We start from the raw sequence: 19136 nt of genomic DNA, 5'->3' as shown, positions 1-19136 counted from the left end.
CAGAGTAGATGAGCACAATAAATAGCTAATACATTTTCATGGGCTTTTACATTAACCTAAAAATTCTAAAAACTGTCTAACCTTCTATAGTTTTTAATATATTTACATGTCCAACCCAACCCCTGGAAGCCCACTAAAACACAAATTCAGAGTGCAATCCAGCTACAATGCAAGCCAGGCACAAAAGCCTTCTAATGATCTTTGATTAGTTCTTTATTAAATTCATCAAGGAAGCAAAGAAAATTTAATAATCTTCACTAGTTGTCATCTTTCTGATTAGAGGTTTGATTAGAACTTTCAGCTTTTGTTTTTCTCCTTGCTAGCCTTCGCCAGAGCTTTGTTATTGCTTCTAGTTGGAGAGAAAGAACAAGGCAGATGGGAAAGGTTAAATAACCCATGTTTGCAGAACATGCTAAATACACCCCACATTTGCTAATATTCCCTGGGTATGGTCATCTATGTCAAGAGCTTATTGAGGGAGAAGGTCAGTAGATCTCTAAGTATCCCCTCCCACCACCTAGCCAGCCTCTTCATGTGGCAAAACATTTCTTAAACAGACCTTCTGCTTTTACAAGCTTCTTGTCCAGGAATGCATCTTGCTTGCCTTTGATAGTTATTTTCCCCCGGGGTTGAAACTGATTTTTTCCCTATCTTGTTAAATTTACAAATAAAAATTGTATCGGGGGTTGGTTAGTGATACTGTACACATTTCACACATGAAAGCAATGGGATTATAGAAGCTACCATCCATAGGTATTTGAGAAATGCCCAATTAGATTGTTCAGAATAAAGGGCTCTGAAAGGTCACTCAGTCTCAAATGAAAGGAGTGAGAAGAACAATAATGATGTTTACATTTTTCTTCCTCATACAGCGTATGGGAGAATAATGACATTCAGATTTCAATATAGCACATTTCTTCCTAGTATTCACAAATATCGCCTCAATTATTTTTCCGCCACTGCTGAAAAGTAGGAAATGTGTAGCTATTATCTCCATGTCCCATTATATTATATCATGCTATTTTAGTATCTGCTACCTCAAAAGAATGGCAGCTAGATAGTGTGTTTATAATCACACTCAATCACCATTAGACCTCAGCACTGGAAAGAGATAATAGGAAAGAAGGTAAAAAGAAATAATAAAAATGCAAACATGGGAAATTCTTAACCTACAGAAGGATTATGTTCCAAAAGTTCATTTATCAGGCTATTGTTTAGAACTCAAAAATCTATATTTCCACGGAAACAATATTATAATTGGTAGTTAAGTTCCTAGGATAGCCCACCACAGCCAATTTATTTATGTAGTTGAAAATACAAGTACTACAAAAATTACAGTAGCAGAAAGCTATTAAGTTAGAAATATATGGTATTTTAACTACATACAAGGTTAAATCGCTTTTTTCAAACTAACCTAGTAGGCAAATGTGTCTACATAGCCTCAAGTCAGTACTTCACACACTGGCTATACTGATGCTGTGCCAACCACCCAGGGTCTGGGACACTCAAAACCACAGGATCCTCAGAAGGAACTGTCTAAAAGTCCAACAAATAGGTCACTTTCCCCTTTATTTCCTAGACCACACTAGACATTGGCAACCTGGGAAAGGGCAACTTGGTGTTAAAAAAATTTTTGAGTCCAGGATCCCAGAGGAAGTTCTCCTTCTCACTTCAAGTATGGTACAGGTTGCTGATTCAAATGGCACTTTCCGGTGAATTAATTAAACTCTAGGTTATTTTCAAAATATGCTGGGCACACACAACATGCCAGGCACCACAATGCTGAATAGAATACTAAAAATATTAATTTTGAGCTCTGGCATGCTTACAGTAATATAAAGAACATGTGAAAAAATATGGTATATAGTATAGTAGGAGTAGCGTATATTTAAGGAATGTCAAAACCAATGTTGAGTTTCAACGCCAATGAGCAAATGGAAATCTTAAAGGAATTGGTTGATTCAATTGTTAAACTAATTGGAGTTCTTGTTCAGAATACTGAATTGAGGTTATTCTTTCCTTATTGCTACTGAGAAATCGGTTTGAACTCATTCATTCTCTTTCACAGGAAAGAAGGTAAAAAGAAATAATGCAAACATGGGAAATTCTTAACCTACAGAAGATATTTATTAATATTTATTTATAAATATTTTTAATTATAAAAATACTTTCTATTTGCAAGCAAGAACATAGGTACACATTTCCAAAATGAAACAAACATAGATGATACCCTCTCCCAGCATCAGAAAATGTCTAGCCTTTTGAAAACACAAACATAAAGCTGAACATCTCAAAGAACACTGCCCATTTCCCAGGGCACACATGGTTATTTCCAGACACAGTTCAACGTTCTAGAGCTTATGGTCCTAGATTTTTTGCATGTCTCTATTACAGGACTTAATACATAGTACCATAAGTATTTATTGTAAATCTAATTCATCCGCTTTCCTTTGAGCTCTTAAAAGGCAAGGATTGTTGTATCTTCTGTCCCTTACATAGTGCCTGGACCACAGCAGGAGGTCAATATGTGTAAGAAAAGTGGCAATGTTCTTCCCCAACTCCTTGTTTCCTTCCATGGACATAGAGCTCTACCAGCTGCTTTTCCTCTCCTAGCTCTTCTATTTCATTTCTCATTTTGTACAGAAACTGGGAGGTCAAAGAGGTACTGTTTATTGTTCCCCTAAACACAACCAGATTGATAGGTAGAAAGATGAATTGCAACACATAAATTAACCGGCCCTACATCCCTACTTCCCATTTAAATTGCCATTGAATATATAATCACCAACTAGAGAAAGAGAGCAAACACTACTAAACTTCAAAAAGCTATTCTTGTCAAAGTGGATGCCAGAAATAGACAGTTTGGGAGATTCTGATTGTACCTGAATCCATTTTCTCCATTCTCTCTCAAAGGTATTTATGTACTTACACAGATACACACACAACCATACTCATCAGAGATCTGAGACACCACAAATAACGGTAATGCGTATCCATAAATGTTTTTTAGAGTGTATCATTTATGTAATCGACATAAATAGAACTTTGAGAGCTATTCTTAATATTACAATTATATATTTAGGACACATTTTCCATAGATTTAAAAATTAAAAAAAAAAATTTAAGGCAGTATGTTTGTCCCACAGCTGAGTTTTAAAATTTTGCCTCCCATATTGAATGTGTAAATTTGGAAGATCTCTGACTGAATCAAGTAGCAGGTTTGGTCCCCTCTAGTACTAACCCAGTTATGGAATTTAAGAGAGTTTTTTTTAATGTCTCTATAATTTCTCTTAATGTGTAAAATAAAGGGGTCAACTAGACAGTCTCTTAGATCTCTGTTTAAACTCTGAAGTTTTAAATTCTAATAATTGCATTTTTTGGTGCTGTTCTAAGCTATTCTTAAAATCTTTCTAGCCAGGCACAGTGGTTCATCCCTGTAATCCAAACTACTCAGGAGGCCAAGGAGAAAGGATGGCTTGAGGCCAGGAGTTTGAGACCAACTTGGGCAACACAGCAAGATCACCATCTCTAAACAAAAAAAATTTTTAAGTTAGCCAGGCATAGTGTCAGGTACTTGCAGTTCCAGCTATTTGGGAGGCTGAGGTGGGAGGATTACTTAAGCCCAGGAGTTTGAGGCTGCAGTGAGCTATGATCCTGCCACTGCACTACAGCCTGGGTGACAGAGAAACACCCCATCTCTAAATAAGTAAATTTTTATTAAAAACCTTTCTTTCTCTGTTTCCTTTCTTTTTAAATCTGAGTTTCTGCTTCTATTATTTCACTCCAGTGGACAGTACTCTAGTTATGCTACAAAGAAGAATACAGTAGACAGCATAACTAGAATCCTTCCAACCTTAACTAGCTGGAAGGATTCTAACTCCAGCATATAATTAGAGTAATAGCAAAGTATTTCTGCAGCCACACAAAAAGTAGAATCTATATATATATATATATATAGATTCAGAATCAATAGTTTAAACTCCCAATAATAGGTTTTAATGGAATGCAAAGGCATAATGTTTTATTAACAAGAGGGTGTTGTTTAGGTAAAGATCATGGAAATGGAACTAGAAAGTGGTAGTTAATTCCATTTTCTAGAACACAGACAACACACATGAAACTAGCTTGACGAAAAAGTGGCCTATTCAGCCAAAGTCATATAGAGAAAATATCAAGATAGAAAATAAGCCATTCAGCAGCAACAGTTCTGAGCATCAGGAGCAACAATATTATTGGCAAGAGCTTTCCCTTCAAGCTACCAGCATCACTGGACTTCAAAAGGATGCAATTCACATGCCTGGGAACGTGCAGGCCAACAGCAGGGGAGGGAGGGGGTGTCTTTTTGTGAGAAAGCATGAAATTTTTCTAAGGTACATTATAAAATGGCTTGGCAGAAGCTTGGTGTGTAAATACCAAGGTTAGCATATTCTTTGTTGTAGCTCTACAGAACGTTAAGCACTGTATTTTTTAAATCTTAACATTTTAGAGTGCTTAAAATGAGTACTCTTCCCATTTAATTGGAGCGTTTTTTCCCCTCTGACGGGCAGACTATGAGGTTTCCTAAGTGCTTTCCCTAAGTCCAGAATCAAAGAGATTTGATTGGTTCTTTCCTTCACCAGCTTATTTTATTGTGTTGGATGATGACTTGGCTTTTCATGTAACCCTGAGAGAGAGGGATTTGTTTACGCTCCCCTAGGCTTTGGGAGGGGACTGAGGTCTTTGAGGAAGAAGGCAGCTTTGGATAACATCGAGAACTAGGATTTGGTGGTGAAGTTGTATAATGAGACCACATTCTACCCAGGACTGAACACGACTATCGAAGCCAACCTACTCAGAGCATTTGATACAGAAGTTAAAATGGGTTCAGTCGTCTTTGTAAATAAAATTGTATGTTTTTCCTTGTGGCTGTGGGGTCCCAGTTAGAATAAGCTGTTTATAATGACATAAATAACCATGGCATCTCTAGAAGTTATGCATCAACGTCTTTTCACCAGTGTGCAGAGAAAGGGAAAAAAAACCTAACAGAGGAAATGGGCCAGCTAGCTTCCTGCATTCCCAGTCATTTATTAGAAAATAATTAAGATTTCAACATAAAATAAGTTGGTGGAACAGAAATAGGATTAATCATCTGCAAAGAGGAGAAAAAGTACTGAAATAAGTTTGCACTCACTATTGCTGGGTTTAAAACGGTTTCTCTTTTACAAATGTGCTTGCTCTAACATCCAGAAAATTGACCTTCTCGGCCATAGAACTAATTAGCCATGAAAGTCATTCTATCCCAGAGAGAGAAAGATTATGGTATAGCCTCTATCATCCACCTTAGAATTCATGGCTAGAGTGTCTGAATTGCCTGTCCTAACCTGATTTGTTGGTCGCTATAAAGTTCAGATGGTGTTTTCCTTAGTGATTATAAGAACTCTGTTAGGAGAACTGTACTTTTAACCTTCCAGTGCAGGCCAACTATATTTAGAGTTTTGTCTGCTAATGCTTCAACCCTTTAATAGAAGTGAGCAAAAATTTAGAAAGAAAACCACCACACATTGGCAATCCCTGCACAGTTGTTTCATGATATTCACTATTAGGCAAGATCTATATTATCATACCTTCTATTTCTGCCTGACACATGAATATGACTGTTAAAACCAAAGATAAAGGTACATTCCCTAGCAACCACAGAGAGATTTCTGGGACAACTGTAACAATAAAGGAAATATCTCCCAGACGTATTAAGTGCAAAAAGCTGGATGTAGCACAACATATATGATGTGAGTCTATTGATTAAAAAACCAAGAGTATGTATATGTTTCAGTCTGGAAGGACACACAGCAGACACCCTGCTTAGAAAGGATATTTTTGCTTTGTCTGGAATATTTGAACTTTTTATAAAGGAAATCTATTAGTGTGTTTTCACTTAAAACAATTTAAAACATATAGCACTAAAAATTCAGACGCAGTTGAGCCTTAATTTAATAACTTACACATATTTCACTCTGCTAGGAATATGTTTCGTCCTTATGTTCTCTGTAGCGTATTTTATTAAAAAGTCATCAAGGACTTAAGACTTATCTGAAGACAGAGGAAGCGTGTGAGCAAGCTGTTGCTGTAGCGTGCCTAGAATACTTTCACATATTACTTAGCATGAAATCCTGCACACAATAGCCATCGGGTGGATGGACAGACAGACAGGTGGACGGATGGACAAAACAATATGAAGACTTTTGAACTTATCATTAATCCTGGCTGACTGATAAGAGAAGCATGTAAGCACTCTAGAAGGACAGTTCTTTCGGGTAATTTTTATTTTGCAGTAAGTTTAGAATTGCTAGTTTTTATAATGCCTCTGACTGTATTTAAAAGAGAACTTCTCATCCTGTTCACTGACAGCTTTTCAATAAAATTTGATATATACCATGAATCACAAAACCGCTAAGCAAGTTTTCAAATGCAGTTTCAAAAAGCCCTAACAAAATTGTACTTGCCTCGCCAAATGTGAAAGTTCCTCCCACGGCTTCTTCTACTGCCCTAAATCATTAGTTTCATTATCGTCCTGAAGCAGATATTCCAAGACACCACCAATTCCTACAAAAAAAAAAAAAAAAAAAAAGGAAAAATAAATAGATCAGGAAATACCCATCTAACTGTTTCATTAACTTCCTTAGCTGAAACTACAGTTGAGTTAAAGGAAAGGTGATTGGTTAAAATACCTAAAACGCTAATTTAAAAAATACCTGCGATATCATCTGTCTTTTTGACCCATCCTTAAATTTAACTGCTTTTTTTTTTATAGATTGAAAACAAGGGATTTATTTTTAACTCTCAATCTGTTGTCATTATGCTGGGGGGTAAATAAATGAGGGCAATGGTCAAAGTGAAAATAATCTCATAGAGAAACAGACAGAGATGGAGAGAGAATGTGCCTTTAAATCACCAGAGAGGCCATAGAGGTAGAAAGAACATAGGACAAACATAGCCAGGTCCTAACCTTAGGGGAGGGACAGCTGTGCTTGGCTTGATGGGGCAAGCACACTTACCTGTTCTAAGTGTCGCATATTCTTTTTTACTGCTTCCTCTAATGTCTTTTCATCATGGTCTTAACATTGTCTTATAAACTGCTCTATCTACTGCTCACACCTCCACTTCCAGTCTTCTGACTGCACGTGGGGAGAGGGCAAAAATGACTTGAGATGGGCGAGATGGGCCGAGAATGATGGGATCCTGGAGAATATTCACTCGTCAGCTGTGAGAAGTAGTCAATGGACCACTGCGGCTCTTTATTTGCATAATGAGGTTATTCCCCTGGATACCCCAAGGTTACTTCCAGGTCTAACATTTGATATTTTCATCCCTTTTGGTCAAAGATATGACACTGCCTGGGGAAATTAAGTGTCCTATGACATTAACTTAACATTAAGTAGTAGGAATTAACAAAGATATCACCGTTACAAAGATATATTACATTGTTACAAAGATATATATAGCAAAGACATATTAATAAAGATATCATTTTCTGTTAATGTTCTACAGGAATCTCTTCCTTCCAGTGTATTTATATTGTAAAAATTGTTCTGATGTCTCCTGGCAGCAATGCAGAACTACAATGTAAAGGGATGGGGACATAGAGGTCAGTGGGGAAATGTACAGGTTGTAGTATCCAGTGTTTTCAAATTATCTGTCTATGTATGAAAACTGAGAATCTGTAAATGTCCAAGTACGGATAGTTGTTTTATAAAAAAAAATAGTTCTAACTTTAATACATTTAAGACGTTTTCCTGGAAAATTTTCTAATTTAGCATGATGAAAAGAATGACTGGTTTTTAAAGTGCAGTTGAACAGGCAAATTCCCTTTATAAGAAAATAACACATAAATGCAAGGATTACAACTTTGAAATTGCTTGAAATCTTTTCTACCAGTGAACACTGAAATTTGTATCTATTTATATTACCTTCTTTCAACAAATGCTTTAACCTTAGTATTTTATAGCCCCTTCCTTTATATTCTCCTAAGTAAAAACTCTAATTTTGTGGCAAACATTTAGTGAAATGTGATTTATCTCACCTATTTCATTCTATCCATATGGCTTCTAAGTCTTGAGAGTACAGGTGGAAACTGTCCATAGCAAATTGTTCCTGTCATAGTTTCCCGAATATTTCAGTCTTCAATTAACCATAGTTTAAATTAGTCAGAACATCCAGGAAATGAACACTGGTGAGAGTGAATGAGGCAGAAAATTTGATTGTGTTATACACGAAATTCAGCTATTCAGTGAAATTCTCCAAATGTTGTAATTCTGCTGTCCTGATTACAATTATTTCATCTATGTGGTGCATATATATTTTAATCTTCTCCTGACACCATCTGTTGTTATAAATGAATTTGTCTTCCCAGCTATTCACAAACGCATTTGCATTATTGAGGTCATGTCTGACTATAGGTCTTGGTTCCATGTTTAAACAATACTTAATCTTACCTCCTGGGATTATTTTTGCATTAGATGATAATTGATTGGAAATGCACTGACAACTTATAAAGATATCATTTTCTGTTAATGAGCTTGACAAAGGAGGATTCATGCCGTTCTATTTTAAAAAGAAGCATTTCTTGACCTTGAATATAGGACTAAAATTACCTTATAGCACAAAACATTCACAATAGAATGTTAGTTAAGCTTAACAGTTTTCTGGCAAAAGCCCTTCTAGATACGTGCAGAATTCCTGTAAAATCGGGTTCTAAACATGTTTTCAGCCCATGTGGCCCTGACCTCTGGAAGTTAGTCCACTTATATTCTACATTCAGATTTTCTTTTATATTTTTCTTTTTTCCTCCCTTCCTTTCTTCTTCCCTCCCTCTCTCCTTCCTTTCTTCCTCCCTCCCTCTCTCCTTCCTTTCTTCCTCCCTCCCTCTCTCCTTCCTTTCTTTAGTTCCTTAATGTATTTCTTTGTTCTTTTTTTTCCTCCATGGTGTCTAGTTGCTTTTTCCAATTTCCACTGTTAAGGCTGGATTCCATAGGAAATAAAGGTGAAAAGAAGTAAAAAATATTGTACCTTGGGGGAGTGCAGAGAAGATGTGGGAGCAGTGACATATTTTTTAGTGTCTCCTTTTAATTAATTTCTCCCCATTTATGCTTATTTTATTCTTTTCAAAATTTTTAAAGTTTGTTATTGTTTTTAGAGATGGACTCTTGCTATATTGCCCCAGCTGGCTTCAGACCCCTAGGCTCAAGTAATCCTCCTGCCTCAGCCTTCTATGTAGGTGTGTAACACCTAGCATGGCTATTTTTTTTTTTCACTTAATTTATATAACAAAACCTGAGACAAGTACTCTTGCTTCAGATTTTAACCTTGCTTTATTTTTCAGTTCTTAAGCAGCTATTATGTAAAGATAGCTAAAATTTTCTTCAAAAAGAAAAAAGACTACCATCCATTTTTGTTTTTATGGAAATTTTGGAAAGCTTAAAAACACTTCCGTTGAAGAGAACTGACATCATATAAGCATGTGGTCTCAAGTCAATACCTGGAGGTTCCCAGTACCAATGCAAACTCCATCACTGATGGAATCATGGCAAGGTTTTGAAAATCACTTATTTTCTTAGCATTTTCCCCTAAATCAGGAACGATGATAACATCCTCTCCACAAAACTACAAGGTAATCTATCATGGATTGACTCTCTAAAAATATAAATCCTGGATTGCAGGCAAAATGGCCGAATAGGAACAGCTCCAGTCTACAGCTCCCAGGGAGATTAAAGCAAAAGGTAAGTGATTTCTGCATTTCCAACTGAGGTACCCAGTTAATCTCATTGGGACTGGTGAGACAGTGGGTGCAGCCCACGGAGGGCGAGCCAAAGCAGGGTGGGGCGTTGCCTCACCCAGGAAGCGCACAGGCTCGGGGAACTCCCTCCCCTAGCCAAGGGAAGCCCAGAGGGACTGTGCCGTGAGGAAGGGTGCACTTTGACCCAGATACTATGCTTTTCCATAGTCTTTCCAACCCGCAGACCAGGAGATTCCCTCCAGTGCCTACACCACAAGGGACCTGGGTTTCAAGCACAAAACCAGGCAGCCATTTAGGCAGACACTGAGCTAGCTGCAGGAGTTTTTTTTTTTTTTTCCATACCCCAGCAGCTCCTGGAACGCCAGTGAGACAGAACTGTTCACTCCTCTGGAAAGGGGGCTGAAGCCAGGGAGCCAAGTTGTCTTGCTCAGCCGATCCCACCCCCACAGAGTCCAGCAAGCTAAGATCCACTGGCTTGAAATTCTTAGTGCCAGCACAGCGGTCTGAAGTTGACCTGGGACACTCGAGCTTGGTGAGGGGAGGGGCGTCTGCCATTACTGAGGTGTGAGTAGGCGGTTTTACCCTCACAGTGTAAACAAAGCTGCCAGCAAGTTCGAACTTGGAGACGCCCACCGCAGCTCCGCAAAGCCACTGCAGCCAGACTGCATCTCCAGATTTCTCCTCTCTGGGTAGGGCATCTCTGAAAGAAAGGCAGCAGCCCAAATCAGCGGCTCATAACCCTGGGACAGAGCACGTGGGGGAAGGGGTGGTTGCGGGTGCAACTTCAGCAGACTTAAATGTGCCTACCTGATGGCTCTGAAGAAAGCAGTGGATCTTCCAGCACAGCGTTCAAGCTCTGCTAAGGGTCAGACTGCCTCCTCAAATGGGTCCCTGACCCCCATGTCTCCTGACTGAGAGACACCTCCCAGCTGGGGTGGACAGACACTTCATACAGGAGAGCTCCAGCTGGCATCTGGTGGGTGCCCCTCTGGGACAAAGCTTCCAGAGGAAGGAACAGGCAGCAATCTTTACTGTTCTGTAGCCTCTACTGGAGATACCCAGGCAAAATGGGCCTGGAGTGGACCTCCAGCAAACTCCAGCAGACCTGCAGCAGAGTGGTCTGTCAGAAGGAAAACTAACAAACAGAAAGAAATAGCATCAACATCAACAAAAAGGATGTCCAGACACAGAAAACCCCATCCAAAAGTCACCAGCATCAAAGACCAAAGGTAGATAAATCAACAAAGATGAGGAAAAACCAGCACAAAAAGGCTGAAAATTTCTAACACCAGAATGCCTCACCTCCTCCAAAGGATCACAACTCCTCGCCAGCAAGGGAACAAAAGCAGACAGAGAATGAGTTTGACAAATTGACAGAAATAGGCTTCAGAAAGTGGGTAATAACAAACTCCTCAAAGCTAAAGGACCATGTTCTAACCCAATGCAAGGAAGCTAAGAACCTTGAAAAAAGATTAGACTAATTGCTAACTAGAATAACCAGTTTAGAGAAGAACATAAATGACATGATGGAGCTGAACAACACAGCACAAGAACTTCATGAAGCATACACAAGTATCAATAGCTGAATCAAGTGGAAGAAAGATATCACAGATTGAAGATCAACTTAATGAAATAAAGCATGAAGACAAAATTAAAGAAAAAAGAATAAAAAGGAATGAACAAAGCCTCCAAGAAATATGGGACTATATGAAAAGACCAAATCTATGTCTGATTGGTGTACCTGAAAGTGATGGGGAGAATAAAACCAAGTTGGAAAACACTCTTCAGGATATTATCCAGGAGAACTCCCCCAACCTAGCAAGACAGGCCAACATTCAAATTCAGGAAATACAGAGAACACCACAAAGATACTCTTCAAGAAGAGCAGCCCCCAAGACATGTAATTGTCAGATTCACCAAGGTTGAAATGAAGGAAAAAATCTTAAAGGCAGCCAGAGAGAAAGGTCAGGTTACCTACAAAGGGAAGCCCATCAGACTAAAAGTGGATGTCTTGGCAGAAACCCTACAAACCAGAAGAGAGTGGGGGCCAATATTCAACATTCTTAAAATAATTTTCAACCCAGAATTTCATATCTAGCCAAACTAAGCTTCGTAAATGAAGGAGACATAAAATCCTTTACAGACAAGCAAATGCTGAGAGATTTTGTCACCACCAGGTCTGCCTTACAAGAGCTCCTGAAGGAAGTACAAAACATGATAAGGAACAACAGATACCAGCCACTGCAAAAACATACCAAATAGTAAAGACCATCGACACTATGAAGAAACTGCATCAATTAATGGGCAAAATAACCAGCTAGCATCATAATGACAGGATCAAATTCACACATAACAATATTAACCTTAAATGTAAATGGGCTAAATGCCCCAATTAAAAGACACAGACTGGCAAATTGGATAAAGAGTCAAGACCCATCAGTGTGCTGTATTCAGGAGACTCATCACACATGCAAAGACACACATAGGCTCAAAATAAAGAGATGGAGGAATATTTGCCAAGCAAATGGAAAGCAAAAACAAAAGCAGGGCTTGCAATCCTAGTCTCTGATAAAACAGACTTTAAACCAACAAAGATCAAAAGAGACAAAGAAGGCCATTACATAATGGTAAAGGGATCAATTCAACAAGAAGAGCTAACTGTCCTAAATATATATGCACCCAGTACAGAAGCACCCAGATTCATAAAGCAAGTCCTTAGAGACCTACAAAGAGACTTAGACTCCCACACAATAATAGTGGGAGACTAACACTGTCAATATTAGACAGGAATATTAACAAGGATATTCAGGACTTTAACTCAGCTCTGGACCAAGCAGAACTAACAGACATCTACAGAACTTTCCACCCCAAATCAACAGAATATACATTCTTCTCAGCATCACATAGCACTTATTCTAAAAGTGACCACATAATTAGAAGTAAAACACTCCTCAGCAAATGCAAAAGAATGGAAATCATAACAAACAGTATCTCATACCACAGTGCAATCAAATTAGAACTCAGGATTAAGAAACTCAAAACTGCTCAACTACATGGAAACTGAACAACCTGCTCCTGAATGACTACTGGGTAAATAATGAAATTAAGGCAGAAATAAATAAGTTATTTGAAACCAATGAGAACAAAGACATAATGTACCAGAATCTCTGGGACACAGCTAAAACAGTGTTAAGTGGGAAATTTATAGCACTAAATGCCCACAAGAGAAAGCAGGAAAGATCTAAAATCAACACCCTAACATCACAATTAAAAGAAAAGAACTAGAGAAGCAAAAGCAAACAAATTCAAAAGCTAGCAGAAGACAAGAAATAACTAAGATCAGAGCAGAGCTGAAGGAGATAGAGACACAAAAAAACCCTTCAAAAAATCAATGAATCCAGGAGCTGGTTTTTTTAAAAGATCAACAAAATAGACCACTAGCCAGACTAATAAAAGAGAGAAGAATCAAATAGATGCAATAAAAAAAGATAAAGGGGATTTCCCTACTGATCCCACAGAAATACAAACTACCATCAGAGAATACTTTAAACACCTCTATGCAAATAAACTAGAAAATCTAGAAGAAATGGATAAATTCCTGGACACATATACCCTCCCAAGTCTACACCAGGAAGAAGTTGAATCCCTGAATAGACCAATAACAAGTTCTGCAATTCAGGCAGTAATTAATAGCCTACCAACCAAAAAAATTCAAGAACTAGATGGATTCACAGCCAAATTCTACCAGAGGAACAAGGAGGTGCTTGTACTGTTCCTTCTGAAACTATTCCAAACAAAAGAAAAAGAGGGACTCCTCCCTAAGTCATTTTATGAGGCCAGCATCATCCTGATACCAAAACCTGGCAGAGACACAACCAAAAACGAAAATTTCAGCCCAATATCTCTGATGAATATTGATGTGAAAATCCTCAGTAAAACACTGGCAAACCAAATCCAGCAGCACATCAAAAAGCTTTTCCACCATGATCAAGCTGGCTTCATCCCTGGGATGCAAGGCTGGTTCAACATATGCAAATCAATAAACATAATCCATCACATAAACAGAACCAATGACAAAACCACATGATTATCTCAATAGATGCAGAAAAGACCTTCAGTAGAATTCAACACCCCTTCATGCTAAAAACTCTCAATGAACCAGGTATTGATGGGACGTATCTCAAAATAATAAGAGCTATTTATGACAAACCCACAGCCAATATCTTACTGAATGGGCAAAAACCGGAAGCATTTCCTTTGAAAACCAGCACAAGACAAGGATGCCCTCTCTCGCCACTCCTAGTCAACATAATATTGGAACTTCTGGCCAGGGCAGTCAGGCAAGAAAAAGAAATAAAGTGTATTCAATTAAGAAAAGAGGAAGTCAAATTGTCTCTGTTTGCAGATGACATGATTGTATATTTAGAAAACCCCATCATCTCAGCCCAAAATCTCCTTAAGCTGATAAGCAACTTCAGCAAAGTCTCAGGATACAAAATCAATGTGCAAAAATTACAAGCATTTCTATACACCAATAATAGAAAAACAGCCAAATCACGAGTGAACTCCCATTTGCAATTGCTTCAAAGAGAATAAAACACCTAGGAATCCAACTTACAAGGGATGTGAAGGACCTCTTCAAGGAGAACTACAAACCACTGCTCAAGGAAATCAGAGAGGACACAAACAAATGGAAAAGCATTCCATGCTCATGGATAGGAAGAATCAATATCATGAAAATGGCCATACAGCCCAAAGTAATTTATAGAGTGAATGCTATCCCCATCAAGCTACCATTACATTCTTCACTGAATTAGAAAAAACTACTTTAAATTTCATACGGAACCAAAAAGAGCCCATATAGCCAAGACAATCCTAAGCAAAAAGATCAAAGCTGGGGGCATCACACTACCTGACTTCATCAAAACAAGCAATGGGGAAAGGATTCCCTATTTAATAAATGGTGTTGGGAAAACTGGCTAGCCATATGCAGAAAACTGAAACTGAACCCCTTCCTTACACCTTATACAAAAAAGATGAATTAAAGATGTAAACGTAGGACCTAAAACCATAAAAATGCTAGAAAAAAACCTAGGCAATACCACTCAGGACATAGGCATGGGCAAAGACTTCATGAATAAAACACCAAAAGCAATGGCAACAAAAGCCAAAATTGACAAATGGGATCTAATTAAACTAAAGAGCTTCTGCACAGCAAAAGAAACTACCATCAGAATGAACAGGCAACCTACAGAATGGGAGAAAATTTTTGCAATCTATCCATCTGACTTAGGATTAATATTCAGAATCTACAAAGAACTTACATTTACAAGAAAAAAACAACCCTATCAAAAAGTGGGTTAAGGATATAAAACTTTTCTCAAAAGGAGACATTTATGCAGCCAAAAAACATGAAAAAGAGTTCATCATCACTGGTCATTAAAGAAATGCAAATCAAAACCACAATGTGATACCATCACAAGCCAGTTAGAATGGTGATCATGAAAAAGTCAGGAAACAACAGATGCTGGAGAGGATGTGGAGAAATAGGAAAGCTTTTACACTGTTGGTGGGAGGGTAAATTAGTTCAACCATTGTGGAAGACAGTGTGGCGATTCCTCAAGGAGCTAGAACCAGAAATACCATTTGACCCAGCAATCCTATTACTGGGTTTATACCCAAAGGATTATAAATCATTCTACTATAAAGACACATGTACATGCATGTTTATTGCGGCACTGTTCACAACAGCAAACACTTGGAACCAACCCAAATGCCCATCAATGATAGACTGGATAAAGAAAATGTGGCACATATACACCATGGAATACTATGCAGCCATAAAAAGGGATGAGTTCATGTCCTTTGCAGGGACATGGATGAAGCTGGAAACCATCATTCTCAGCAAACTAACACAGGAACAGAAAACCAAACACTGCATGTTCCCACTCATAAGTGGGAGCTGAACAATGAGAACACGTGGACACAGGGAGGGGAACATCACACACTGGGGCCCGTCAAGGGGTTGGGGGCTAGGGGAGAGATACCATTAGGAGAAATACCTAATGTAGATGACGGGCGGATGGGTGCTACAAACCTGCACATTCTGCACGTGTATCCCAGAACTTAGAGTATAATTTGAAGAAGAAAAAAGAATGAATGAAGATGAGTGACAAGTAACAATGTCAACAGATTTTATTCTTTTTGGTGACAAAGTAAATGTACCCATACTCCCTAAGACCCACTGTTTGATCAGGAGGAAGGCAAAAAGCATTCTAATCTTTCATCACAATGCCCTTCAGAAACATCAGCTTGTGTGCATGCATATATTGTTATCTTTTGAAACTAATAAAAATCAGTCACTGAGGAAACATAAAACAACCATCAAAAGTAGAGCTGTTCTCAGTCTGCAATGCTCACCATGAGCAGAGATGTACGGTGATGTACAAAAACTTACCAGGCAGAACCCATAGACCATATAATCTTCACAAAAGCTAGAAAAACCAGTTTTGGACAATGTGACATTTTACAGAACACATTCAAGTTGGTACTGTCATGAGGGGAAACTCCCATAAACCAAAAGTTTCATGCAGAGCATGATTTTGGAAAGGACGGAGAATAGTAAGACACGATCTATTGGATGCAGTAACATTTCTGCTAATGTGAAAGTCCAGTCTATATTATTGAATGAACAATAACCCAAAGGAGAGCTACATTTTATTAGGTTAAGAAAATGGAAATGACTTTGTGCTTTTCTCAATATGAATATTAAATATATATATATATATATATATATCCCTTTCACCAATTTGGTTATATGATCAAACTTAACAACCAACCACTACAAGATACTGCCAGCACATGGGCATCCAAATCTTAGGATTATATTGTGAAATTGTACAGGACACAGAGAAAGAGAGGAAGAAATTTTCAATCAAGCAAATTTAGCAAGATTTGGCAGACTCAGTTGCGCAGATGGGTTGAAATTTGGTCTTCCATTATTACTGTATCATTTACTCTTGTGTCATCTAAGGACAACCTTCTAACTAAGACTCTCTTATGCTGCAAATGATTATAATTTAAAGACCGTGAGTGTATAAAATAAGCTATTATATATGTATATATAAAATATACTCTAATACATACAAAATAAAGAGTGTATGCATTAAAGAACCACTTGTGAACTCTTGGAGCGTGGGGGTAGCAACCAGCTACTTATACACCTATAGTAGTATGTATATCATCATCTAACTAGGTTTTCTTGATAAAGTTTTTACTGTGGAACCTCAAAATTGTTATTAAGACTTTTTTCCATCTCAATTTCTTTTCCCTGATTTACATTAGGTATACAGATAAGGAAGAAAAATAATCATCAGTCACTTAACTACCTTGGAGTTTCAATAGTGAATTCTTTGGTTTTTGAATGTTAGAATCTTTAATAATGAGGTAATTATAGCTCTTTGTCCATTTAATCTTCATCTTCTAAAATTTAGTCATTGTCTTGCAAGAAGTTGTGCCTTTTTCCTGAGGTGTAATTTGTGCCATGAAAACTCACCTTAAAGGAGAAAAAGCTCCAGCGGAGAATATAATACTCATCAGGGCACTGTTTTCTCATTTATATGATATAAAAAACTAATTTGTGAATGTATGGGGCCAAGAAGGGAAGATGTCACAGAAAAAATTCCTTCATTTGGTGACTCAATGTATTCAGATTGGGTCATATCAAATGGTAATGTTGAAATTAGACATTTTATGTAACAATTAAAATTATTTACAGACATCTCTACTTGGATTATCCCAAAGGGAACCCAATCCTAACATGTTTAAAACTGAACTTCCCCAGCTCTTTGCCCCTCCCCCAGAGAGAGAAAGAGGAAAGAGAGAGAGGCCTCTACTCCTCTTGTGCTGCTGATTTCAACATAATGCACCACCTCCCTAACCACACAATCCCAGTCAGACCCTCATCCCCTCTCAAGTGGCTGTTACCAATGCCTCCTGACATTCCTGTCTTACCTCTCCCCAACCCATCTTTCACACAGTTCCTAAAGTGATAGTAAGTAATATTTAATGATATTTTCTAATCACAACAGTAATTTGGTTCATTGAAGTAAATTTGAAAAATACAACAAAATCACAAAAATGAAAATCTCACTACTCATTGATATTCACCGTTAACATTTTGGTATCTTTTCAGCATGTTTGTGATAATGTGTGCATAATTTTGGAGGGTACGTATTATATAACCTGTTTTTTAAAGTAAGTTTCATATTGAAGTAATAATGTACATAAGTTAACAGCTTCATTAATTTTTACAAAGTAAACTACATGTAACTACCACCCAGATCACTCACCAGAAGCCCTCATGGTGTCCTCTCCCACTCGTTATCTCCTTGAAGGTAACCACTATTCTAATGGCATTGATTATTTGTGCCTGTGTTTTAATTTTACATAAACAGAATCATACAACATGTTTTCTTTAGATTCTGTCTCCGTTCACTTAATATTGTAGCAGTAGGTTTTTTTTTTTTTTCGAGACAGGGTCCCACTGTGTCACCCAGGCTGGAGGGCAGTGGCACCAACTCAACTCACTGCAGGCTCGACCTCCCGGGCTCAGGTGACCCATACCACCTCAGCTTCCCAAGTAGCTGGGACCACAGGCATACACCATCACAACTGGCTAATTTTTGTATTTTTTTGTAGAGATGGAGTCTCGACACGTTGCCCAAGCTGTTCTCAAACTCCAGGGCTTGAACAATCTTCCCACCTTGGCCTCCCAAGGCACTGGAATTACAGGTGAGGCACCATGTCTGGCTTGTTTATTTTTATTATGTAATATTCCATGTACAAATATAACAAGATTTATTTATCCATTCCACTCTTATTAGAATCTGAATGTTTCTACTATTATAAATTATACTGCTATGGACATTCTCGAATGTGTCTTCTGGTGCACATATAGATGCGTTTCTGTTGGGTGTAAACCTAGGAGTGAATTTTGGGGGTCAAAGAATACATGTTTTAGCGTTAACAGATACTGCCAAAGAATGTTCCAAAGTGGTTGTACAAATAATCTCCTATTAGTAGTATGTGAGAGTTTCCATTGCTTAACACTGTGGGTGTCAACATCGTGTCAACACTATGGGTTTTTATTGTTTTGATTTCTAAATTTGCCATTCTGATGGATGCGTAGAGTTAGGATTTGAATTTGTGATTCCCTCACAGCTAATGTTTTCATAGGCTCAATGGCTATTTGGATATTGTCGTACACTAAATATTTGTGCCCCTGCCAAAATTTATATGTGAAATCTTAACCCCCAATATGATGGTATTAGGAGATAGAACTTTTAGGAGTAATTAGGTCAGGAGA

General features: G+C 37.9%; 1 long non-coding RNA gene across 1 annotated transcript in view; it reads left to right on the top strand.

The window, feature by feature from the left end:
* The window catches only part of LOC134808285 (uncharacterized), a 63849-nt gene extending 45278 nt beyond the window's left edge, over positions 1-18571 (top strand). The window contains exons 2-3 of the long non-coding RNA XR_010150908.1: positions 9693-9752; positions 18470-18571. This is a non-coding gene — a long non-coding RNA (uncharacterized LOC134808285). The remainder of the gene's footprint in view (positions 1-9692; positions 9753-18469) is intronic.
* Positions 18572-19136: the final 565 nt, after the last annotated feature.

Source organism: Pan troglodytes, chromosome 15, assembly GCF_028858775.2.
Source record: "Pan troglodytes isolate AG18354 chromosome 15, NHGRI_mPanTro3-v2.0_pri, whole genome shotgun sequence".
Classification (NCBI taxonomy): Eukaryota; Metazoa; Chordata; class Mammalia; order Primates; family Hominidae; genus Pan; species Pan troglodytes.
This window is presented reverse-complemented; position numbering and strand designations above follow the sequence as displayed.